The 27,432-nt window shown below is 36.3% G+C and overlaps 2 protein-coding genes across 28 annotated transcripts in view; both read left to right on the top strand.

Moving 5' to 3' along the window:
- TENM2 (teneurin transmembrane protein 2) overlaps window positions 1–27,432 on the top strand; it is a 1,465,234-nt gene that overhangs the window by 146,264 nt on the left and 1,291,538 nt on the right. Inside the window, exon 1 of one of the 27 annotated variants that reach the window (XM_083799311.1) lies at window positions 18,990–19,014. The exons of the other annotated variants lie outside the window; for them this stretch is intronic. The gene's annotated coding sequence lies outside the window, so the exon portion shown is untranslated. Of the gene's footprint in view, window positions 1–18,989; window positions 19,015–27,432 lie in introns of those variants that run through there. 27 annotated transcript variants of the gene reach the window in all.
- Window positions 1–27,432, top strand: part of LOC310881738 (uncharacterized protein) — a 796,919-nt gene that overhangs the window by 747,579 nt on the left and 21,908 nt on the right. The gene's annotated exons all lie outside the window — the stretch shown is intronic.

The raw sequence follows: 27,432 nt of genomic DNA, 5'->3' as shown, positions 1-27,432 counted from the left end.
TGCTGTACCCATGCTAGTTATGCTTCTACAGCTTACTGATGTCTGTAGTATTTAACTGGCTCAGCATTGGTTTTCCTTTATTTTTAAATAAATGGGTGTCAGATCTACTGCTGTAAAAATCTTAAATCGAAGGATGGTGTTTTGATTCTTCTGATATTCCTATAAACAGCAGATAAACTGCTTTCCTCTGGATGTTTTCATTTCATTTTCCTTAGTTTACCTTGTGTAAAATGCTTTGGCTCCAGTGTTCTTTTGCAATGATTAAGCTTGTAAGTCTTAGTTACACTGTGGTAAAAACAACTGCTTTGACAAGAAAAGAAATCTTTGCTGCTCAGCCATCTCAGCAGTTAGTCCATGGAGTGCCGTGATATGTTATAATGTCAGGGTGCTCCTGATTCCTTAGAGGAAGCAGGAAAAAAATGTTTTTCTATGTTGAATTATGTTATTCATGATACTGCATTTCCTGATTGAAAAGAGATGTAAGTTGTTTTGCAATTTTAGCTATGTACTGATGCTACTCTTTAAGATCAAAAGGACTTAAAAATAGAAATAACCTGTTGATGATATCCTGATACCTGTTGATACAGATGGTCTTCCTTATTTAGACGGTGTTTATGTCCTTGTGACCATAAGAGAAATTCAGCTAAGGAATTCAGACTTGATCTCTCAGTAGCTTCTGTTTTGAATAAGAATCTTCTTAGGTTGTGATCTTTATCCTGCTCTGAGCAATTTTGTTGTTGTTGTTTGTCCAATGTATTTCAATCCAGGTTACTTTTTCCACTAAAGTGGAATAGAAGACACTTCACAAAGCTCCTCTGTGAGGACCTGATAGGCTAGGAGACAAAAACTGAGGATTTTGGACGGCGGGACATGTCCTTCTTAATCTAAAACTTGATCATAAACTAGGAGATGGTGTTTTTCTTTTCAGTGCTGCTCCTGACCTCCAAGAGAATTTGATCTTTCATGTTGCTGTTTTGTGCTGCAGTTTTCTGGCCATAAAACATCACTGATAATAGTGCTCTACCTGGTGGAGGATACTGAGGTATTTAACTTGAGATGAGTATCGTTAGTAATGGTAGTCATTGGTGTAGATAAAGGTATTTTCTATCTAAAAGCTGAACAACACGGTGGTGTGAACAGCTGAAATGAAAATGGATCACATGATAATTCAGAAGTTAATTTCTACTGGGTCTGTCCTTAAGAGTGGATAACAATTGATTTTCTTTAGTACACATACTCTTTATTACAGTATTCAGCAAGCCTTAGCAGAGGTTCATTTCATGCTGCTGATATTTATTTAATTGGTAAAGGATGGGTAGGAAATAAAGATTTCAACAGCATCAAGAGACTGTGTATCCTATTAAAAAATGCTAGATATCAAAGTAATGCTTGAGTTGCCAACCTGACTAATTTTTAAATTCAGAAAACAAGTATGAAAAGGAGAAGACCGTCTTCAATACTAATTTGTCTGCTTCCTCATAAGGAGCTCTTTATTCTTGAAATATATGCTTGTGTAGCATAATTGATTTTAAGGACCTGTTTGCTTTACACTTTTTTCACTTGGGATTAGAAGTCAAGTAATAAACAGTGACTCAAAATTGGGATGTATCAAAGAAATGTAGAACAGAAGACACATGTGATGCATTTTCTTTGTAACAGTCCAAGGTCTTCTGAGTACACCTCTTTGTTGCTCTTGCATGTTAGAGGGCATTCACGGTCACTGATGGACAGTGGAAGGCACTTCAGCCTGGACTGCTGAAGTTCCAGAGCCTGACCTGGCTCAAACAGCCCATTCTGTTAGCAGTATTATGTGGTGAAGGACACACAGGTGAGCTAGAGGTTCCAGTTTAGTTGAAAAAACAGCAATAAAAACAACAAAACTTCCACACTAATTGAGGAATATCTTCTTGTTACCCACTTACTTTAAATCCCAGTTAACTGAGGCAAGGTTAAAATGAAAACGTAAGTATTCATTCATTGCATCCAAGATCAAGAGTGCTGCTGGAAAAAACAACAACATGAATATCTGAAGAAACAAATCTTGCGTACTTTCCTCAGGCTGCATCAGGAAGCCATGTGTCCCTGTTCCTCATTGGCTGACTTGATACCAATGATATGATAGGGTTTCAGGTACTGTTCCAATTTCTTTTCAAGTTACATAGCCTCTCTTTGGACATCTCTGTAGCAGGAATTTATCTTAGCAAGTTTTCATAGGAGAGAAAGTTCGGGAGCAGTCTGCTGTTAAACTTCTGTTACTGGATCCAGGCAGGTTAAGTCATTAACTTCAGAATTTATCATAAGTAAGAGGGAGTCCAGACATCATCTAATTAAATTAAGTATTTTCTTTAGATGTCTGAATAACTCTTAGTCAAACAAAGGCATACATCTTCTACAGAATGGAATAGCAAACACCTTGATTCAGTGGAGAGTAAACACTTCTGACATCCTGTAGTGGATATGTGGTGGGTTTCCCTGTTGAGTAATACCTTCGACTGGACTGCAAGATGTGTTGGTTTGTACAGCAAGACCACTGATGTTACAGACATCTAGAAAGACTTAATTTTGTGATTTGCAGTGGTTCAAAAAATCAGATTAATTTCCGAGAACTTGTATTTTGAGTAAATCTTATAGACTATGGAAGTAACAGTTACAATATGTTAATTGCAACTAATACAAGGAGAAAACAGACCAGGAGCTCTCAGTGTAAGATTTGCAAAAGAGATCCTGTAAGCAGTATACTTACCTGTACAAATAATTGATCTTAAAAAATGACTTTTTGACATATGACTGCTAAAGTCTTATCAATCAAATGCCTAAGAACACTAGGAAAACTTGGAAACGACAGAAGGAAAATTTCATGACAAGTTCAGCTTCTGAGGCACACTCTGATCTTAGTCAGGCTAGCTGTAAAAATTGGGTCTCTAGTATCTGCAAAACCAAAGATCAGTTTAGATCACTTTATCTAAGCTCATTTGAATGAAGGTCTGAGAAAGCTCAGCTCTGTATCATTATAATAGCAGTTTGGGGGAAACGTGCAAAAGTGTATCTGTATAGGCATATCTTCTATAAAATTTGATAAAAGGGTTTATCTTACTACCAGTCCTGATGAAATAAATATTTATTTCAAAGCATAATAGAAACCTTCATCTAGATAAGGGACACCACTAGAGACTCTATCATGACTTAACATGCAGCTATAAAAATGTAATATAGAAGGGGTTTTGAAAGAATGAAATACTACATTCTTTTTTTCTCTGTACAATAAATCCATGCATTTACCAATTTTCTGATAGTTAAGCACTGCCCAGAATATCTCTGTTCCTAATTCAACAGCACAATAATAGTTATGCAGTATCTCACCAATGATTGTGCTTAGTGAATCATGGGATCAGGGAAAAGAAACTAAGTTGTACAGAAAAACTATCAGTGCAAGAAATGTACCCAATTGCTTTTAAAAATTATATTATTTTGTTCACCAGTAAAATTCTTGTTTTCTTTGTGTCACTCTAATTGTCAGTAGGTTTAGGCTGAGCTACTTTATGAGCAGTTTATGACCGTTCCAAGATGGTGCATTTCAGTGGTGTGAGGCTCAGAGCAGGGGGGAACTCCCCAGCACAGAAGTGCAGCAGCAGGGGCCCGTGGCATGTGGAGAGGCTTCTGGTTTTGTGAGGTTGTTGGTGACAGAGGGCTGGTTCTATGACCGAATTTTTCCTAGGATGAGAAAAGCTTACTGACTCCTGACCTTCAAGTAAAAGAACATGTTCCTGCACAAGTAGTTTAAGGCACTGCTGCAGTAGTAGGATGGAAGGGGGGAGAAGAAAAGCTGCTCTGCTTAGCAACAGTGGCCACCTTGCATACCCGGAGTGATCCCCAGGAGGGTAACTGTGGGAAGGAGGGGTGGTGTGAGCAGGATTTGGGGGCTGTCTGCTCAGAGACCTCATGCTGCCCCAGGAGATATGCTCTGGCTCTTCCTGTGCAGGCCAGTAAATTGTGCCTTCACGGCCAGTGGAAAGGATTTCTATGCCCCGGGGAGGATAAGTTGAAGACTCCTTCTAAAGGGACATGAATGGCAGAGATCCTTTTCTGTTCCTTTGTTTTATTGGATTATTTTTCACATCAAGGTGTATGATTTGGATAAGCAACTGCATTCTACTGGTTAAAAGACTTCTGTCCTGCAACTCCACTGATACTGTTGAGTAGGAGGATCACTGAACAGGCTATGACCTATCATATTTGATTTTTTTGCACAACCTGATTTAGTGCAAGGTGTCCCTGCCTGTGGCAGGGGATTTGGAATTAGATGGTCTTTAAGGTCCCTTCCAACCAAAACCATTTGATGAGTCTATGATGTCTCAGCTTACATCTGACTTGCACTGTGAGGCCCAGGTTCTCATATTTCATTACTATATTCTAGATATTTTGTTAATGTACTGTACAGAGTTTTGTATTGTAGTTAGGTTATAGAGAACACTGAATTCAGTTGCTTGGTAAATATACTGGCTATAGAAATTGCATTGGAATCAATCCTGCCTTCAGCAAAGCTTTAAAAAGTACTACTGAAGTAAATGGACATCATAAGCATTCTCAATTCATTACTGAATACAGTATATTAGGTAAAGAGAAGCATAGATAAAAGAGCTACCTTTTGATCATACTTCTTGAATAGTAGTTCAGTTCGAATGTGCACTCCCTTTTTTATTAGCTTTCATGACAAACATCAAAGAAAAACATGTCTCCATAAACATTTTAGTAGAAAGTAGATAGAAGGTATCCATCGTTAATTCAGAACTGCTGAAGCAGTTGTTAAAGATTCTAATAGTTGCCTAATTCTAATAATTGTCTAATTAATGATACATTTTTTCCTATCGTGATCAGTCTAATGCATTTCTGCACCATAACTGGTTTCTGGAGCTGAGTTGTTTTGTTACAGTTTTGGGATAGTGACTTTAAAAAAGGAAATATGCACAATTGTAGTAATAAAGGTGAGCAAGTAACAGTCATTTGCCAATGACTCAATTATTTTCAGTAAATACTCAAAAATGGATCATCTTGAGGCTGTGGGTGGGATTTTTTTTGTTTGTTTTGTTTTGTTTTTATTATTATGTAACCAACAGGATTATAATGAACTAGTGGAATTCAGTTATTTGATGTTTATCCTCTTCGTTGTTATCCTACCCCAGGCAGACAAAGTACCAGGGATTTGAAATAGGGGGTTGCAATCTTGGGAGATTCAGCACTCTTCCAGCTCTGAGAGTGGCCAAACTATGTACTAGTGTTTGGAGATTGTTAGCCTACTTTGTATGTTTTTTCTGATATTTTTCCTAAAATGAAAAATATGTCTTGATTGCTTTGATTCTAGATAGTTTTGTAGTTGGGTGAAGCACAAAACAGAACCTCAAATGCATATCCCCAAAAGAGCTCAGAGCAAATTAATCTGCCAAGCGTATGTGTAGGTAATCAATGAAACTAATATAACCTTGTTCTAAAGCAAAGCAAATGATTAAATATGTACAACTTAATTCATATGGTATTGTTAAAATATAGGCCAAAGGGAAACAGTGAAGATACAAGTTCACTATTAATAGCTACTGTAATTTTGTAGATTTAACTTGATATCAATTTCAATTTTATCAGTGTTTCTGAGTTGGATAAAAATTCAGAGAGGAAATAGAAATTGGAAAACAAATAAGTGGCAGCGATCTGGGATTTCTTTTTTATTGTGAACTTTTTTTTTTTGTCTTCTCATTCTGTAAGCCCTTGAGCAAGACAGTAGTATATAGAAGATTCTCTTGTGTCTGGAAAACTTTTTTTTCTCTTCATACAATGATCTTTCAGTTCCTGTTCTATCCAGAAAATTGACAAATAGCAATGATTTTATGCACAGAGCAGACTCCGCTGCCACTTGAAGACACTGTCCAGTCCTAGCACCAATGTGCAAACCTGGGCAGTGTTTGCCTGTGAAGAAAAATAGCTTTCAAATCTAAACTTGGTATACCTTATGGTTCTTTACACTTTAAACCACTATTTTGCAGTACCACAAATTTTATGACTTATGCCATATATGAATTCGGGAGCTATATATTACATAGTTAACAAACAAGCACAGCCATGAAACCTCCCATGTGACGTTGCTCTTCCTGTAGCACCTGGTACTGTATTCTGCATGTCCTTGAATAAATTAAGTGGAATTATTTCTACATGCATGTGAAGGGAAAGGAGAGTCTTTCACATGAGACATATCTTGCCCTCATCTATTACAAGAGACTTTAACTGTGCAAGAAAAGAGATGCGTTGAGATGGAATCTCTGACTGCACCGTTTGGTAGATTCTCCTCCAATTACTGCCTGTGTTTCTGGTATCTGGAATTTAAGCAAACGTGCTTGATATTTAGCAATGATCTCAACTTGGACTGCAATCTTTTTTCGTTTGCATTAAATGTAAATGAAATGTAAATTAAAGTAATCTTAGTCTGTAAAATCACATCTAAAAAGTTGAAGTTTGTATTTTTCAGACTGATCAAAAAGTACCGGGGACACGAGCTAATACTTAATACTGAATTGTGAAAAATTTGACTCATTTTAATGGCTAGATGCAACAAAAAAAAACAGTATGTAGGACACTTGTCTACTATTCCTATAGAAGTGAATGGATTTATTTTTATGATGCAGAAATGCTGGTAAAACTTTATTTCTAAAGGAGAGTCTATCACTTGTATCATTTAAAAAAAAAAAAAGGAAAAAAACAAAGCACCTCAGATACTTTCCATGCTAGATTAATTTTCATGCTGTATGGTAGTCTCCTTTGCTGCTAAGATACAAATATGTTTAAATGATTTTCTGTTGTTACACGGATAGAAGTTGTTAAGACACAATGACAGCTGACAAGATTGCTTCAAGCAACAGGTGCTTCAGTGAAATAAGAAGATATGGAGTAGGGAAGTCTGCAGTCAAGATTAGATGGTATCATTTTCTTTCTTCCTTACCAAAGAGATGATAAATACTTTAGGCTTCAAGGATTTTATTTCTTTTTATTTAATTGCTGTAATCATAACCAGCAGCAGTGGTTCAGTCTTGATACAAGTTTTCTGAAGGGAAGTGATTTGTAAACCCAGCTACAAAGCTGTACTTTCACAGTTTTCTTTTCTCGAGCATTTACATTTTAAGGTGTGGTGAAGGCTGAGGTAGGTTTTGGACTCTCTTTACCATCTTTTGGTTAGAATTTTAAAAAATGTAGATTCCACCATAAATTTCAACATGTGAAGTGGAGGTTTCTGTCCTTTAACTTCCTGGCTTCTTTATTTGGAGTGCATACTCACAAGAGCAGAGAATACTTTTCCTCTTTCTTCTTAAAAGGGATATTCAGTAATGTCCTGTGCTTGCTATTACTGTAAAATATTTGTTGGTATCAATAATGGGAAAAGTATGAGTTAGGCCAAAATTATGTATATAGACGGTTAATGTGTTTTGGTGATTTGGGTGGATTTTCTGATAAGGAAGAGAAAATCAAAAATGTTGATTTTTATAGTCATAAGTCAGCTTTTTATATATACTTTCAAGGCAGGTAAATTAGACTTTTTTTTTTTTTTTTTAATGTGGTAATATGCTCAGTGGCATTGTCCTCTCTGTGCTTTTTGCTGCATCTAGGTTAAGGATGCCTGATTTATTTTAGCTCCATACATTTAAAAGGAGCAGAAAGAGGATCCCTTTAGTGGTGTGTGAGTTTTTGTTTGTTTGTTTGTTTTTTGGTGGTGATGTTGTCTTTTTTAGGACAATTCTTGTAATCATATTTCTAATTCTACCAAAGGTCAACAGATTTACAGCCTTGAGTATGGTGCTTCTATAATTGAAGCGAATGCAGTCTGAAATATTTCAAACTCTTTAATTCAAGCATGACAATACCACCATATTATTTTTATTAGTAGTAAAATACTGGACTTCTATTTTTTCTTTTAATTTCTGAACTTTGGAAAGTTATTTTACCCAAGTTTTCAGGGTAGCTTTTTATCCAGAGCTGGAGTGCTAGGAACATTTGATTTGATTTCTTAATAGAAATGGAAAACCATACTTCATCATTTTGAGATGCTAGTGCTTCAAGGTGAATGTTACCCACCGTGTAAGACAGCAAAATTAAATGAGACTAGAAAAATTTCTTCTGTTCCTTCTTTATTAAACAGAACATGGCAGAAAAAAGTATTTTAAAACTTATTCCTATCATGGTCAAAGAATCTGTTTTTGGCCCTATTTTGGAACTGCGAGCAAAACTATACAGAGAGCAATATAAATGGATCTGTTTGGAGAATAATCTGCTCTCTGTAGGAACAATGCAGGGAATTGTCCAAGAAGAAACTGCTGATTAAAGTTTTGGCTGATAATCACTTTGTGTATGCTTGAATTAATGTAACTAAAGCCCCTTTCTGTTCAAAACCATCTGCAGGGATTGTCTATTTGTAAGCAATGACATATTAAGATAATTTATTAATTCTTTGTCTGCCATTCACTCATTATTTCTACTAAAAGAAGTATCCACTTCTAAGCTCCTAACCATATTAACCTCTGAGGACTGAGACAACATTTTAATTGGCTTACAAGTATGAATTGGCTTTATCCTTATATAAAACATGAATGTTTCTAAATCTAATTCATGCCAAGAAGTGTAGTATCCCCATGCTTTCAGGATTAAGTATGACATGGTAACTTTGCTGAGTGCAGATGTGCAGGGAGTCCTGTAAATTAGATGCACTCCTTGTTCTAACGTGCATGGACAAAAGCTTCCAGAGGGAGAAGACAAGAAGCTGGTGTGAAATGTTATTCAGGTTATCTGTGCCAGCTCTTTGCCGCAGTGTGTGTACTTAAAGCTCCCACGTGAATGGCCAGCCTTTAGAATTGCAGAGTGAGTAAGTACTTTGGCTTAGCAATTAGCCACTGGAAAGTAAAGCTGTATCTTACATGGACAGACAGATGAAAGGTTGGTTAATTGAGCTTCTATTAAGTGCCAAACATTCAGCAGCACAGGGAAGTATCCTGTTGATATGTGTTTAACACCAACAGAGAAAGAAAATAGAGAATGCCCTTTCTACCAATTACGTATTAAATTGTAATGAAGCACTGCATATACCAAATATGTCACATGTCAGCCAAATGGTTTTATTAGATGTGTGTCTAGAGCTGAAAAAATGTTTTATGCACAGACTAAAAGAACAGCAGCAGCAAAAACTTCTCATTAAAGCTTTTGTTTCTTTGTCCTTTGCTTTCCCAAAAGGAATAAGCTTCTCTACTTCTCTTCCATTTTGTGTAGACTCATATACTTGTATTTCCTAATCCCCAATGGTATCAGAAACTGATATCCCCAAAATGACCTGCTGGAAATGGGGAAGTCTTTCTTGAGTCTCCATTTCAAGAACTTTGTTGTTACAGTTTAGATCTTGAAAAATTGTCTGTAGCTAGTATGTTGGGTCTCAGTGATGGTGAAATAGGTCTCTACCAAGCTTTCTTGGGTGAAGTGTTAAGATGAGACAGAAGCGGATGGGAACACTCTGTCTTTCCTGATGTGCCTACTACCCAAAATACTAGAACTTGGTAGTGAAGAGTCTATGGCTTACTGAACTAAGTTAATCCTTGGTGAAGTGATACAGGAGGGATGACATCGCTTGCCTGCAGGCTTTATGCAGCAGAAATTCTGTTTTGTCCCTTCCTGGGTCCTTCTGAAAAAGCAAAGTTGAATTCATTACAAGTTGATAATTCCAACATGTGTGAGATTCAGAGCCAACTGTGGCAGTAACTTTGTAGTAGAATAATCAGGAAGTTGAGGTAAGGAATTTCCTTACCTGCATGTGAAGTTATGTCTTTTTTTGCTAGGAAAAAAAATGCTTAATGTTAGAATTTTATTGTAATTTTATGTCCCTGTTTTGACATTTCACACTTTCTATTTTTTTGTTTAATATTTGAAAGTCTGACTTCTATAATTTTTTGCCCATATTTTCTCCAGTGTGTAATGCAGTCCACAAACTCATATAACCTCTTGAAAACTCTTCATAGGACTAAGGATTTATCAGCTTGAAGCAGCCAGGCTGATGCATCTCCATACTGTATTCTTTTGTGTAAAAATAGCATTTCCAAAGATGAGCCCAGTTAAAAAGCCTCTTTCCCAAGTTAACTGCTGTCTTCTGAAGAAGTAAAGGGGTTGAGGGAATTACGTAGACAGCACAATGCTCACACCCTTTCCTGTTTTCCTTATTATTGCTATTAGCAATTCTGTCTCCATCCTCTCCTGCTTGCCATCAAGTGTATTTCTCAAGACCTCTGTCAATGCAGCAGGTGCTTAGTATGCTGCAACAGGCAAAAATACCTCCTGAAAGCTACAGGATCACCACACTGAATAAGCAGATGTTAGCTTTTGCTGTTGTACACTCTACATGGCATTGCTACTTTACTCTGTTGTATGCTAGGTGACAAAAGCTGTTACTAAATCAGGTTGTGTTTGGGGCAAAGTTTTATACTATACCCTCTGAATAAAAAGGCAGGTCTGCAGAGGTGTCCTAGCGAACAGTTTCCCCTTTACTCTGTAATGTGCCCTCTGAAGTACAGAGGATACTGAATAGCAACCAGTTTTACTCCTGGGTTGTATTTAGCATTCCATAATAATGGTATAGAAATGTCTGAAAGGTAACTTTGGAGAATCTTCTTTTTTTTTTTTTTTCTCTTGAAAGATGAGTTTCTTCCAGAATGTGTAAAAGCACTAGGTAGCAACTGCTCCTACTTACAGCATCTTATATAATTAGGACTTTGACTTATCAGTGTGAAGATCCCTAGTCACAGAACAACTTTAGCACTGTGCTTTAGTTGATTGGGGTGCAGGGAAATAAAGGAAGATGTGTGAAGGAACTTATTCCCATTCCAGTTTAACTTTAATTACAGATAATGTTGAACAGCAAGTGGTTTTGTATTACATTTGATTCACTTGGTTTGTTCGTTATCACAGAAGTGTTACTGTCTGTTCTGGGGAGGAGATACAAGGGGGTTTGAAGTAACTTCCTACAAAGAAACTATTTTTTTCCTTTTAACAATTTTCTCCATTATGTGAAGCAGGAACTGGTTTGACATCAACTATAATCCGTTTAGTACTGTGTGTTGTTTTAATATACAGACTAATCCAATATGCATATTTGTACGTACTTGGATTACAGCTGGTTTCAGTTGAGAATGATTCAAGTTTCAGTCTATACCAAATAAGTATTTGGATAAATGTTCAAAGACCTTATTGGGAAGATTTCCTATCAGCCATAATTCTATGAAGGTATTGGTCACAAATCTGTATGGAAGTGTTTAAGCTTCAGTGTCTATTTTGGAAAGAGTTACCTAAGTAAAACCTTCAGAAATTACTCTGTAGTTTTTCCTCTGGTTTCTGAGGACTCCAGCTGGTCTGTGTTCTTGAATGTGAAGCTCTGGTTGAGGATATGCTCTTAAAAAGAACTAAGTCCCATAGTGGCACTTACCATTTTCATTACTTGTTAACTAGCTGTATAATGAGATGTGCATGTGGGTCTGAGGGTAGAAGACATTAATGAAACCTATCTTTCCTATATTATATTTTAATATAACTAAAACTACATCTGGACGTATTCCTTTGCAGTCTGTATATTTGTTTTGTAGCTCTTGCCTTGTTTGCTAAAGTAAACAAATGTTCTTTTGGGGTTAGGGATTAATGGTAGCGAATAACGAGACAGTGTAGCATGCACCTTGAGGGAACAGATGAAGAGAAGTGTCATGCAACCACCTGCACTTAGTCAAGTTGCTAATTAAATTGTGAACGTGGAGTTGTAGGCTTTCTTGGTGTGTAGGAGAATGGTCCTGTCCAATAAATATTGCCTTGAGTTCATGAGGCTTTAATAAGATTAAATGGTTTTAACCTTATTTTTGATCATTAATAGTTGTTGTTTTTAATATAAATTTACAGGGATTTTGCTGAGGCTTAACAGAGGCTGATATATCCATAAGGCAATGTATATAACCTGGTAGGTTTTCACTTCTATGGAGACATGCAGTAAATGTCCTTAATTGTAGACTGTTAGCAAATAGTAGACTGTTAGCAAACAAACATCTGAGTTGTGGTGGTGGTTCCCCCCCCCCGCTTCCATAAGGGAGAAAACATGTCGTAAATGCATGCTGTTCTCCGATATTAAACTGTTAGATTAGTATGCAGACATAGTCTAGTAAATAGTAAAAATTGGAAAGGTTCCCCTCGGTGGCCAGCTAATGGAAAATCTTGAAAAACAGCAAATATCTCTTCGTCCCCTGCTTATTCTCCTGTAGTGAATTTGGCTACTGAGCTTCCAGCAGAAAGTAGCACAGGTTCTCAGAAATACAAAGATCAGGCACAGCAATAGTACTCTACAAGCTTAAGATGGAACTTGTATGTCTTTTGAATTACTTCGTTGTGTGTGTTATAGAGACAGACCAATATTTGCCTCTAAGCATATGTACCAAACTAACAAGTGTCTTTCTTCTGTGATCATGCTGTTGTTTAACTAGTTAAATTTGTGTTGTAGACCAGGAAGCCTACAAAAGTAGATAGTTATTTTTATTGCTTAGTATGCAATGTTCTAAAGTGGTTTGTATACTTTTTTTTTTTTTTTAACCTGGTGCTGCATATAATAATAAAAAGCTTTCACTGTGGGAGACCACAGTCTAATGGGCAACTTTGAAAGGGTAACTCACTAAAAGGAATAAATCTGAAGAACTGATGATATAGTGCAATATAGTGTTGGTCTGACTTTCTCATACATGAAATGGTAGAAAGCTATCAAGAGAGACAACACTTGGTGTATAGACAATAAAATCTGTGGCAGAGCAAAAGACAGCAAAAGCCTTCAAGATCAGATAGTCTTCTATCATAAGGACTTGCCTGGAAACATTCTCGACATCTGAACATTCACAAGTACCTCTTTCACAATCTGCAGGAAATGAAGACAAACTTAAGCTAAACTGGAGGTTCTGTGGGCTGACAGGTGATGTTAGACAGCAAGCTGGTTGTTGTGCAGGTATAAGGGAAGAATGCGGAGCTGCCGTTTACTAACGATGAATTTTTCTTTACCTCTCCTTTTTGTGTTTGGATCCAGTCACAGTTTGTAAAAGTATTTCAACCCGTGACATGCTTGTTTCGGCATGTTAATGTCTTTCTCTTCAAGTATGTTAGAAATTCTGCTTTCTGTTATCTACAATAATAGAAGTCTTTGTTATTGAATAATAAGTTATAAGCTTAACATCTGACACCCAGCAAAGTCTGAGAGAACTTTTAAAGTGTATCCAATTTTTTCATGTTGTATTTTGATTTAATCTTGAAATTTAGGTTGCTTTATTTAAAAGTTAGAGTTTAAAAATAATAATAATAAAATACTTGTCCTAAGCTCTGTGGCTATTATCCCTGAGGTGACAAGTTGTTAACAATATTATTGTTAGGAATAAATAGAGTGGAATTACAGTAGTCCTAATGTAATTACAATTTCAGGCAGCGAGAAAGCTAAAAGCCTTTTTTCCAGTCCTCTGTCAGTTTTGGCAGCAGATTGAGAAACAGGGATCCCATGCAATTAGGATTCCTTTTTGTAAGGTGTGACAGTATGGACAGAACCAGCATTTTAAAAACCAAGGCACATTTCATGCAGTTACCTTAACTGCAAATACAAATTCCGTCAATGGCAATAAACAGAAAACATATCTGCAGTCCTCCGAGTGCCTGCTTAGCGGCATTGGATGCGCTACCCACACGTAACAGACTTGTTTGGCTCATGCACTGTCTGCAAATGTGCTCGTCCTCCTATTTGAGCACTGAAAATACTTCAGTAGCAGTAGGAAAACAGTTCTACTGTGCTCTGGCCCATGGACCATGATATTAATAACTACAATTCGGTAGGTTACACAACTTAAATCTAATCTGAGAAAAACTATTGACTCAATACATGTATCTAGGAAAAGTCGTTAATCTCTTTGAGTTTATTATCAAGTCACCACAGCATGAAAGCAGGAAAAAAAAAGGAAGATTTCTCGTTACGAATAAGTACGTGTACTCCTTTAAAGAATATCTTGTCATTAAATGTAAAATACCCCCACCGAAACGTGTGGATTTTGTGGCAGCTCCCTTTTCTCCTGTTGCTGAGGGAAGGGGGAAATCTGTGGTGGGATGCTCCCTGTCGCTGTTCGGGAGTCTGTCTTACAGCGAGCTTTTTGCACAACACTGTGCTCACTAATGATAATGCTCCTGCTGTCTTCCCCAAGAGCAATTCTTCTTTAGAGCAATTGCCATGGATATGAAATAACTGGTCTATAATAAACTCTGATTCTGAATGTCAAGCTATTCAAACACTGTATAATCACCATTTTGGGAACAGCAAACTTTCTTTCATAAGTGCTGGTTGTGACACGTTAATTTGGAAAGTAATAATACCCACAGGATGAGTGTGTAAATCACTTTGAAAATGCATTTTTTACATTACGACAATCGGTGAAAGAAAAAGTAACAGGTGAATTAGCAGATACATAAGCCTTCAGTTAAATGCTGTGTGCGTCTTTTTTCATTCAAGGAAATGTGTTTTTATTGCTTGTAGTTGCAGAGATACTTTTTTTTTTTCCTTTAAATCTTGCTAATAAAGGAGTTTGGGTTGCTTAACATATTCTCAGGAGTCCATGCTCCAAACTTTGCCCTCCAGTTGGTATTACGATATCAGTAATTGCTGCCTCATGTTAACATTTATTTAAAGCTGCTGATTTAACATTTAAAAATTCTGAGGTTAATGGATCTGTATTCACAGATCCATTAACCTCAATAAAAACAAATGGGACCTTTAGTGAACTAAAATAAGTGCAGATCAAGGATACACTTTCACTAATACTTACTGATAGCATTTAGATTGTACTGTTAAAATGTCAGGTCATAAAAAAGGCTAGTAATGTAGTAATATTCAAGGTGAATTTCAGTGTTTCAGTCACTTCTGTGACCTAAGATAGGATAGTTTAAGATCAAGCAAGCTCAGTGTTCTAATTGCAAGATATTCTGGGTGGATTGCTATGTAAATGGTATGTTATTGGGGCTGAGCTGGGTTTACTTTAGAATCAAATGGTTTGAATGCATATTCATCGAATGAGCAAATTCTGATAGTGTAGTTAAATTATAGAGAAACTGACTTAGAGCTTGCAGCACAGGAGTTAAGATGCAATACTTAAGAAACAAAATAAATAAGGCCACATATTTCCTTAGAATTGATTTCCTTTAGTCCTCATATTTAATCTAACATTGCTATAAAAAATATGGAAATCTCAAAACATCATTTAGAAACAAACTTCTGGTTTTCAGTTCATCTCTTGCATCATAATATACCAAATCTGCTTTTACAATAGGCATATACAGAAATATAAGGTATAAATCCTGAGTTGAATTCAATCATTCAGACATCTTTGATTTTGTGGGAGTGAGCTCATTCCACAATGAGCGTGTGATTCCATCTCTGTTTTTTTTTTAGATCTTGTTCGTCAAGAAGATGTCATTTTTCAAGGTCTCACCTGTTTATTGTGTACATGTGTCAGGAAGTACACGTGTGTTCAGGAGGTTGTAAATTGCTCAGTGCTAGCATCAAGCATGGACTTTAAGAGTCCATTGATAAATGTTTTGGCAAATGTTGTAAAATGTGTATTTTTACTATAAGTACTGTTCTCTATCTGTATAGTAGAATGCTATTTATACCTGTTAATAAAATAGATGGCATAATAAAAAAAATGCTGTTATTTTTGGCATCCAGAAAGGGAGAGGTAGGAAATCACTTAGCAGGTAATTTTAAAGGTCATTATATAGGCAGTTGGGAACTGGATTCTACTGAACTCCAGAGCAGATGGATCAATATAAAGGTTATTTAGTTCTGTGGGCATACAAAGTTGTAAAGGATGGCTGTTAAAAACCATAGTGTTTCTATATGGCAAACCTCTCCTAGAGGCAGAATGTGCAAAAACACCTGCAAATTCAGAATCAATGGAAAATCCATGCTACCAACATTCTTCAAAAGTGGTTTTACTGGCTTAATTTGGTGTATCAAATAAGGCTGAAATATACTTCTGTGTATTACATCAGAAGTAAGTTTTAAATGCATTTTCAGAAAATCAGTTTAAAATACATGAAAAGCATTTAAGACATTAGGTTAGGAGAAGTTCCAAAATTGTGCTAGTTGTACTTCACATTTCTACTATTATTACTAAAGATTTAATGCAGGTGGCTTCTACTGAAGACTTCAGTATTATGCAGGTAGAATTGTCACCTAAATTGGTCTTTTCTAAGAGCTGGTTGCAGTTCAAAGTAAGCCACTATGTTTCTTTTCTTTCTTTCCTTTTTTTTTTCCCCCCAAATATGAATATTGATTAACAGATCAACAAATAGCTATGTATTAAAATCTCATAAGAAACAAAACAAACAAAAAAGAAATGTCAGAGTAATAGCTTTCCAAGGTGTAACTGCATAACAAGCTAAACTCTAGTTGTCAAACAAAAGAGAAGTACAGCTGAATATTGACATTTCTTGTGAATAGTTTATGTCTACTGTTATAATGTGTTTTGATAAATAAAACCTAACACTGTTTAAGAACAGAGAAAAGCCATTTTTAAAGTACTTCTCTATTTAGCGAAATAGACAATGTCAGTTTTCTGCTGCTGTGATTTTGTTTCAACTCTGCTAAACATTGAGTAGATTGGATTCTCATGTTGGAAACTAGAATGCATCGCTGTGTGAATAGAAATGCATTACTCTGTGAATTGGAATGAATTAGGCACACTCTATTGCCCTCTTGTCCTGTCATATTTCTGCCTTTCTAAAAATGGATTGTGTAAGAATTTACTATTAAATCTAGGATAACACTCTAAACAAAATTTGCTGGAGTCTTTCATCTGTTAAATTTCATTACAAATAATATTAGTAGTTCTTAACAGTGGAAATTTTTCTCCTAAAGTTACACTTAGAGCGTTCACCATCTTAGCTGATGTGAATGAACTTGAAAAATGTTTTCCTTAAGCATTATTAGGGTGCATTAAAATCTGCAACTACATTCTTAACCATTTTTGAAAGCTAGAGTTTCTTATGCAAGAGGTTATTACTAGGGCTTTATGTGGGTTCTTACTGAATTGGATATTTAACTTTGAGGGTTCTCTTAAAGATGCATTTCTAAAATCTTAATTCAGGAACAATTAGCACAGTCTACAAATCTATTGTTGGAGTTATACTTTCTCTAAGAATATTTGGGACATCAGCTAAATCTATTTCCCTAATTTGGGAATCAAGCCTCATGAAGACCTACTTTGCGCTTATTATAAAAACAAATGTTTTTATAAATACCTCTTTTCCTAATGACATAGTCATAACAACATTTTGTAGAAATAGTTACCTGTGTGTTAGAGGCTAAAAGTTAATGGAATGCCTTTGCTGTGGAATTTCAACCCTGAGTGGCAAGCCAGGTGAAGAGAAGTAGCACTTCCTGCCAGGTGGCCTGTGTTCTCCTGTGATCTGCCTGTTATAATCATGTTTTTTTCTCTTTCATTTTCCAAGTTTCTTTCTTGTGACTCAAATCTCCTAATAACATATTAATTAACACAGTAATTAATATACTTACCAGCCTACTGCAGTAGTCATTTTATTGATGGCCCCACTGATAAGACCTGTTACTGATCGTAATGTATTGGCCCCAGTTCAGCTAGGTGCTTCAGCACCCTTGTAGCACACAAGGTGAGGTACAAGTTGAGGTACAATTTAAGCCTTGTATTGAACTGATTTATGTATTTATTTATTTTTATAAATTAAGTAGTGGAAGTAGAAGACAAATACATCACAGGATGATCATTAGTCTTGTATCTCACAAAATGTGACAGTCTCATTAACGGGGCGTCATCTCTAAACAATGGTGTGTTGCAAGTACACTCTCTGTTGTAAGAAGGAATGAAGGAGTGCTTCTCTAGTGCTTGCGGCATTTATATATGGTGCTGTGTATAAACTCCTGTCTGCATCTTCCTGGCTGAAGCTCAAAAAATGGGGCAGAGTGGAGCAAGCAATCTTAGGGAATACTTTATTAACACTGGATTGACAGTAATAATCTCAACAGTGGCTACAGTTATTTCTCTATTTTTAGATTGTTCATCTTTTTACAGATCTATTTCTATATTTTGTTTTAATTTATTTTTGTTGCTATTTTTCACCAATAAGTGGGCATTCATCTTCCATGTCCCCTGTTTCCCAGAGCATTATTTAATGCTCATTGCCAACCTCATCAATACTTTCTTCTTATACTTGATTAAATGATGTCTTTAATAATCCTAGTTTTCTGGGCCATTTTGAACCAATACTGGCGAAAAAGGTAGTATACTTATCAGGGATATAATAAGTAGTAGATCTCTTTAACTTTCAGAATAATATGTGGCGCTTACTTGAGATGCTGGGTAATTTTGACTAATTTTAGTTTTGTAGAAAAGTCCTTCAGATGTATAGTCCATATGTGCTGCTGACCTATGGGCCCATGCTCTATCTGCTCCATAGGCTGACCTTAAAGAAATAAATAGTAATAAAAAAAAATCCATCCCAGAAGCAGTGCAAATGAAAAATTAGTTTTATTCAAAACTGAAAAATGTGAAAACAAGTTTGTACATTCTAGCTGTCCTGATTTCAGTTAGGACAGAGTTAATTTTCCTCCTAGTAGCTGGTAGGGTGCTATGTTTTGGATTAGGATGAGAAGAGCGCTGATAACATGCTGATGTTTTAATTGTTGCAGAGCAGTGCTTACACCAAGCCAAGGACTTTTCAGCTTCTCGCTCTGTCCTGCCAGCGAGCAGGCTGGGGGTGCAGCAGGAGCTGGGAGGGGACAGACCCAGGACAGCTGACCCAAACTGGCCAAAGGGGTATTCCATACCATCTGACGTCATGCTAAACAATATATAGGGGTGGCTGGCCGGGGTGGGGGGCCGGCTGCTCGGGGATAGGCTGGGCATCGGTCAGCGGGTGGTGAGCAATTGCATTGTGCATCACTTGTTTCGTACACATTATTAGTAATACTATTATTATTATTGTTATTGTTATTATTTTCCTGTCTTAATAAACTGTCTTTATCTCAACTCACCGGCTTCACTTTCCCGTTTCTCTCCCCCATCCCAGAGAGGGAGGGGGGAGGGTGAGTGAATGGCCGTGTGGTGTTTAGCTGCTGGCCGGGTTAAACCACAACACTAACGTAGCCACATTTAGTCATGGACTTAACAGATCTGTTAATGATAAGCATCATTGCGTTTTCTTTATTGTCTTTGATTGTAATGGTCTAGTATGCATTATCAACAGCACGGTAGCAGAACACAGCTCAAAGCATAGATTTACAAAGTGTCTAATCCTTTCAGTAACAGATATGTTTCTCAGAATTATTTTGAAACACATTTCTAGAAGGATTTTCTGAGCATTCCTCTGTAACTCTGAGGCCCTCTGTTAGAAAGACGCAAAATCCCTGCGTACTTTACTAGCTTTGAGAGTGACTTGTGGAATTCATTTTCCTTTCTGATATGGGATTGTGGTATAACCTCTGGAGAGTCTATGTTAAGGGGTGTCCTAGAGCACATTTAAATTGCTGATTTTTTTTCTTATGCAGAAAATATTCCTTCCCGTATTTTTCCGCTCCAGTATGGATGATCATGCCCCAATCAACTGGCATGTCACTGTCTATAATACAGTGGTATTGTCTGAGATCCACTTCTGCTGAAAATAGAACATAAATACTTAATATGTCAATATATCTCTTAAATAGTCTACGAAATGAATTAGAATTAGCATGTCACATATTTGTTTGTCTAAAACAGGCCTGGTCAGCATACTGCAGCCAGTCACTGGAGATGCTGAGCAGCCCCTTTTACACGAGACTTTTCCTTCTGCGTCTGTGCAGGGGAGGAAGCAGCAGTGGCAGCTGCCTTCAGTCTCAGAGATAGACTAAATTAATCTATGCAACGAAGTTTGAATTGTGAGCTTTCTGTGAATCTGATGTGGTCGTTTCCAGCGTAAAAACAGCGGTTTTTGTTTGTTTGTTTGTTTGTTTTTATCGTTAATGCGAAGTGGTCCATAATTATATCATTATTTAAGCTTTTTTCTTTTTTCTTTTTTTTTCTATTTCATTGTATGCTGATCATGAACATCATGTGAAATGTCAGTTTGTACTTAACCGCTCCTGCAGTTTATGACTCTGAGGTCTGGGGAAGAGTGGCTATGTTTATGACATAGTATCACACCTTGATGTTGACTGTATTACTGTGTCAGTGAGGTTGGCAGAGACCTCTGGAGACCATCCAGCCCAAGCCCTGTGCTCAAGCAGGGAGATCAAGAGTGGGTTGTCCAGGACTACACGTCCAGCAGGGTTTTGAATATCTCTAAAGATGAAGTCTTCACAGCCTCTCAGGGTAACTTGTTTGACCACATGCACTGTAAAAAATTAAATAAATAAATATTATATATATATATATATATGTATTATCGAGTTAAAATCAAATTTTTTGTATTTCAGCTTTGTGCATGTAGCTCTTTGCCTGTTCATTTGTCCATTCATTTAGTTCTTATCAAAATCAGCTTAGATAATGATTTATAGTCATAAATAGTGTAGGTGTATTTCAAGAATTCAGATGAAAAAAATATTTTTTAACCACAGAACAAAGATGGAATGAAAATGGGGGTGGCAGTTGTTCAGGAAGAGTGTTCCTGTACCTCTGATGAATACAGAGGTACATACAGTAGTCACACCTCTTCTCTGTTTTGTTTCTCTGGTTTTCAAACTAGTGAAGCATAAGAGTTTTAGACTGTGGGGTATGTGATTGGATACTTTAATCCGAAGTACTCAAATAGTGCCTAGTTAATAAGAAAATGAAAGAAAAAGGCATTTTATTAAAAGGTATTTAAATAAATACAAGGCTCTTTATCTTTAAATTTTCTGATTTTTTTTTTTTTAGTGTATATGCTTTGAGGACAAAAAAAAAAGAATCAGGTATTCAGCATGAGATGTATCAGAAATTTGACAGATGAGCTAAACTGTGGACTGTGACCCACTACTATTTTAACGTGACTTAGTGAAGCACAGTTTAGTTAGTGAATTCAAGATTATGTAAAAATTGTTGCCATTATGTTGAAAAAATACTTCAGTGTGAAAATACGTTGTAATCAGTTACAGTACTTGCTAGCTTCAGTCTCTGATTTCCATTTATTTCATGTTAAAATAATACTGATAATGGAAGATATTTATCTAAATATTAACTTAGAAATAAAAAAGTCTAAAGCCTCTCTTTATTTCCCCTTAGTCTAGGGCAAAGTTTAATGCCGAACTAACAACCATATTTACTTCTGTGTGTCTTTTCCTATATGAAATGTGTAAGTATCATTTCCCAAAATGTAAAGAATATGTTGTTAGTATAGGCTGTTGAACAATCTATCTTTTGTGAAGCAGATAGGATGTTAGAGATAAGACTATTGGCCCTGAATAATGCTTTAAAATCTCTCATATTTTGTGGAATTTATTTCATCCAAAAGGATGGTCTCTTTGCTTCTTCCTGCCTGATAATCCACTCAAAGATGGTAGCTCTGAAATGTTGATGTGCAAGTTACTTGAAAATAATTTCCATTTTTCAATTTCATCCAATTAAAATTCTGCACAGAAAAATAAGTTGAAAGTTAGTGAACAGGGAGTAAGTATATCATAATGTTTTTTTAGAGCCGCACCTGACTTCCAAAATCACCTGTTCTTCCTTTTCTTCAACTAGCTCTGGCACTGCACTGTCTGTGAGGTGTGTGACCGTATCTTTAAGCTACAAGCACCACAATTTAACTTTCTCTTTGGAATTATTTTTTTCCTGTTAAAACACATAGTAGATAGAACTGTAGAAGCTCAGCAGAAAGCTGGGCTGGAGTGGGAGCTTGGGTTTGCTATTACTGAGGCTTGATTTAGGACCAATATATTTTATTTAGTCTTCTATTTACCTGTTGTTTTGGATTGTAATGACTGTAATTGAAGCACCTAATTCCAAAAGATGTTATTAAGTAAATAAATTAATCAGATTGCATTTCATGGTAATATAATCAAGATGATATTTCCCTAGTAAAGTATTATCATTTTATAAATAGTTCATGATATCTGACTGTTTACATATGTATTCATGAATATATTAACATCCAGGAAAAGTATTTCAACAAAATTATAAATTAGTCTAATACTTCCCCCCCCCCTTTTTTTTAAAGAAAAATATAATATAACAGTAGTGCTATTTTTTATACTTTTATTTATCTTCCAGAGCACATGAATGCACTGTATGGAAAAGTGAAACTGTGTTCTTAAAAAAAATCCTGTTTTGATAATGTATCTGCTGGTGTTTACATTTCACATCTCACTGAGCATGCTGGGCTTTACTATCTTATGTAAAGAGAGTAACAGATTATGAGTTTGCTTATTACCATTTCATTTTTTATGATCTCCTGAACAAGTTCAGCTGCCTTCCTTCTCACCCTCCACAAGCTGTGGTAACTAAATAAAACTACACTTGTAATTCATCCCCTTGTATTTAAAATGTTTCAGCAAAAATATCTGTATTAGCAATCTCTCTGTTCTGCTTCTGTTGTGTGGCAGAAGGTTGGGTGGTCTATAAACTGCATCCTAATCCTTAAAAAGTAAACAAAGAAGAAAAAATGAAATTCAGCAGTAGTGCTTCACCTCTATAATAAGAGTAATTCATAATCCAATAAAATTGAATGCTGAGATGTTAAGAATAATTAAGCAATGCAACCAATTGGTTACGGTAGATGCTATATGAGAAACATTTTAAAACACAGCCAAATAAATATGTATTGGTATAGAGCAATAGTGCTAATCCTGGTCTGTCTCGGTTACAATGACATAATTACACTAATATTTTAATCTGACAGAGGATGCAGAGCTTCAGCTTTAGCTGGTATAAATCAGGACAGCATCTCTGAAGGCACCAGATGAATTTTGCTGTAGACAATGAAGCTAAGCATACACACCCACGGACAATTTGTCTCTAGTATCTCTTGTCCTTTAAGAAGGAGAGCACAGCCCTGTTTGGAGAAACAAACCAAGAAATCAGTTGCAGTTAGTATTGCCACGTGTAGTTACATTCTGTGTGAATGTCATCTTCTACACACTGTTAATGAGCTAATGACTTGCTTGGTAATTGTTCTGCAAGTCTTTCTTAGGTAATTCACCCCTGTGTTTGGTATTTGACCTAAGTGGAGCTGCTGATGTTGACAGGGTACCTGCGGGTTGCTTTGGTAGATAGTCTCGGATTGAGGGAATTCTGTGTCTGTTTTTTAGTTTTTCTAGTTGTCTTCATTTACAGAAGATCTGAATTTTCGACTTGTCTTTGCTAATTTAAAATTATCTTTTGATGGAAATTCTCCAGAATTTCATGTATCAAGCTTCTGCATTATTACAGCTTGGCATCGGTCTTCAAACGCTATTCCAGAAGTTTGAGGAATATGTCTGAGCATCCTTCCATCTCTGGCACTTCATGCAATATTGATTTCTTTTGCCATTACCTTGGTTCTCTGCAGTTCCTAAACTGTTATTGATGTTTTAATAAAAATATAAAGGATATCTCTTCTGAAATAGTCAGTGCGGAACTAGGTTTTTAGGTCTCTGCTCTTCTGCATGGTTTGGAAGGAGATGCATACGGAAGGAAAGAAATATAATTCTCATTACATTTCTGCATTGACTTGATATTCAAAGTCATTAGGCAGCTGTTTGTTTTCTCTTATAAGCTATGTTCTTAGGGTAACAATAGAATCACTCACTTTGTGGAAATAAGATGGTGATTAAAAGAAATGGATTGTACCCAGACCTCTCTCACTGGTGCAACTGGAGGCAGACAGGCTTTCACAAGGAGCAGTTACCGTTCTGGAGTTGAAGAACGTTTCAGAATATCAGGGGCTTTTTGCTTGCATATCCTCATACGTTTCTTTAGTTTCTTCTGGAGAAGGAGCTCTGTGAACCTGTATTAAAACACATACATTGTGGAAAATCTGTATCATAAAGCCCAGAGCACAGACTCTTTCAGTGTTCTTTCTATGGAAGGTTTTCAGGATTTCAAATGAACTGTGCTTAGTTTTTATCTTTATTGTAATTCTTTTCACTATGTTTTTCCCTATGCAGCAGAGATTGAAACCTGACTGTAAAGGCCCAGCTGTCCTGAAATTTGAGTCCTGCTGAGGGATGATACAAAATCAGGCCCTGTCTCCTGGATGGGAGAATAAATTAAGATTATGACAGCTAGCCTTTTGTCTCTTTTGATTAATGAAAAACACACACAAAATGAAAAGTGAAAAATAAAAAATAAAAAACATTGTGTCTATAGACATCAAATAGCATAAGAAAAATGCATGCCAATCTTGATCTAATACATTTACAGAGAAACACGGAGTTCAGAATTCTCTTTTTATTAAGGGCTTTCAGGTATTCCAGCAGTAGGAAAATAATTTTAAATTTGACCCAAAAGCTAAACAAGCTGAGACAAGAAGATATAAATAAAATTAGAAAAGCAACTCAACTCTAGGACATTTCCATGATGATGAGCAATCTTCATAGCAGCCGGGAACTCCACCAGCCCTACCCCCTTCCTGTCCATACATTGTATGAGCTGTATCCTTGACACACTTTGAGTCCTTTCAAAGAAGCTGATGCGAAGTGAACATTCGATCCATTTCTCTATTACCTTTATGAAAGGTACAGTGCACCTTGAGAAGAGCATGTCTGACCCAATTTGATCTTTCATTTCTAACACCACAGCTTGCTGACTTTCTAAAGGATACTCAGGAAAGGCTTATTAGCAGATGTTATCACTGGAATCACCTTTTCTGAAATAAGGAATGACAAGACCATCTGTTCATTTGTTGCTTGATAACCTAAGCTTACGTGTTGTCCTGGAAATCCTGCTGATAGATCTATCTCCATGTGGTCACGTAGCATTGATCCATTTGGAGTGGATTTTTGTGGAGCAGAACGGAAAAAAAATGGAAAGCAGAAATGGTATTTTAAAGAGCAAATAGCAAAGGCTCCTGTACAGCATGTGTGAAATTTTCAGTAGAACCTAAGTGAAATAGTACCTTGAAGCCTGTTGACTGGAAATGAAGGACAGTGAAGCAGTGAACCTGTACTTGGAGCTTATGGAAATCATATCTCATGTTGGCTTCTCTAGCCAAAGAATGTATATACCATTGATTAATGGAGAACTTAAATGCTACTGATGAGTGTATAGAAAACAAGCAGTAAGGCTTAGTAGTGCTCTGAAAATTGAAAGCAAACACTGAAATCTCTTTGGGGAAATAACTGACTGGTTTAGGTTGTAAGCTGTAGAGCAGAAAGATTTACAAGTACTAATTTGTAATGAAGCAGGTGTGACAGCTTAACTGATAACTTTTTACAGATATTGTATATGAAGTCTAAGTAGTCTAAAATGTTTAATAATAAATATATAATAGAGATGTTAATATTCTACAACATCCAGAAAAATTAAAATACTTGAACCCAAATGAAAAAATGTGGTCTGAAATTACAACACAGCACTTGTAATTATCCAAATCTTCAGTGACTCCCATAGTCATAGATTATAGTTGTGTACAGTTTTGATCAAAAAACAGTAACAAATTACATCCACTTCATAGCATTTACATGCTTACATAGACTTGTTCGATAAAGTACAGATTGATGTAAAAGCAGCTTCCAAAAGGAGATGGTTTACTGGATGTTATATATTGAGTTGCCAATGAAGGAGTCGAAGTGTGGGCTTTACCCTTCACTGAGTCAAGGAACTGTGGATTAATGAGTCAAGAGCAAAAATTAATACTTAGTGTAATAAAGTGTAAGTTGCTTCTTCAAAGAAGTGGAATGGAAAATAAGAAAGAACTGAAATTTTGAGGGAAATCCATGATAATGTGTATATTGGAGGAGAAAGTAATAGTGCACTAAACTTATAAAATAACGTACGGGAACATGTTACTCTATGTACAGCCCTTGAACCCATTTTCTAAGTTATTCAAGAGGTAACGAGATTGTGCCAGTGACAGTGGACGCGCTGAACTGGTGGGACACCAGTCTCCATGTGAGGGCAGCGCCCTGGGGCGGTTTCAGCAGAGCTGGCTGGCAGCATGCGGAGCAACTGTGGGTTATTCTGCTGTGCACAGGGCACATGAAATGGCTGTGCCTATACGTCACTGAAGCTATGCAGACATCAAGTAGTTGGGGGTCTGGCTGTGTGCATAGAGAAAACACAGAAAACACATTATCTTACAAGAACGTAAGAGACGTATACAAAAAAATTCCCAGTCTGTCTTGTGCTGTTACTTCCAATGACGAGGGTTGGCTGATTTTGGTTTTATTTTTTCTTCTCTTTAGTTCAGACTTTATGCCATTTGAATTTGTCTGTGTTATCATTAAGCTTAATATACTTCCTTCATCTTAAATTGTTGTGCCACTGTCAGCTTTTAGTATTAGCGAAAAGCATGAGTACATCTATAATAGAATTATTTGATGTCCTGCTTTAGAAAGGGGGAACAATATCTAAAAGCAGCCACAGTTTTGATGTACATCTGCTTCTCAGTAAACTTCTGACACTTTTGACTCCATGGTTTGGAGCTAGATTTAACAGCAGCGGAGCAGGTAGGGAAATCAAAAGTGTTCATGGCAAAGAATAAGTTTTCATTAGTTTTCTCTTTCAGGAATAATTTGAATATTTCAAATAAATTTGAAATCTTTAGGAATATTCCATTGGAATATTTGTAATTAAAGTAATCTTCTATTCATGTTGAAACAACTTTTAATTTATTTCTTTATTTGAAATTATGGTCATCTGCAGCATTAAGAGTGACCAAGTTCAAAACAAAAACGAAGTCTTCAGGTCATTCAGACCGACTTAATCTTTTTAAAGGTTTCAGATTTTTGACTCCGAGTTCAGGATGGAGAAAATATTTGATATGTCAAAAATGTTCAGAGACAGAAAAACAATATCTTGTTAATGTTTAGTTAGCAACATTATTAATAATCTCATCATTCCCAATGTTGAGCACATGAAATCATGTGGCTGAGAATACTGTGGTAAGCAACATGCAAGAGAGCTTGGTGCCATACCAATTGCTTCAAGTTAAAACGATCTCTGCGTATCTACTTTTCAGTGAATATGCTGTTGTGTGAAGTTGTGTGTGTGTAAATGGTTTCTCTAAACTGACCTGGAACCTTTAGTAAGATGCAAAGAATGTTTGGATAACTCCCTCCATTCAACCTCACATTAAGGGTAAACAATTTCTCATAGTTAGTAGATTAAATGTATTTTATTTATAATGGTCATTTATAACAACAGAGCCTTGCCAAACACCACCAGGACTTTATTGTAGAGCTGGGAA

Source organism: Anser anser, assembly GCF_964211835.1.
Source record: "Anser anser genome assembly, chromosome: 14".
Taxonomy (NCBI): domain Eukaryota; kingdom Metazoa; phylum Chordata; class Aves; order Anseriformes; family Anatidae; genus Anser; species Anser anser.
Note: the sequence above shows the minus strand (reverse complement) of the source record. Positions and strands in the feature narration are given on the sequence as shown.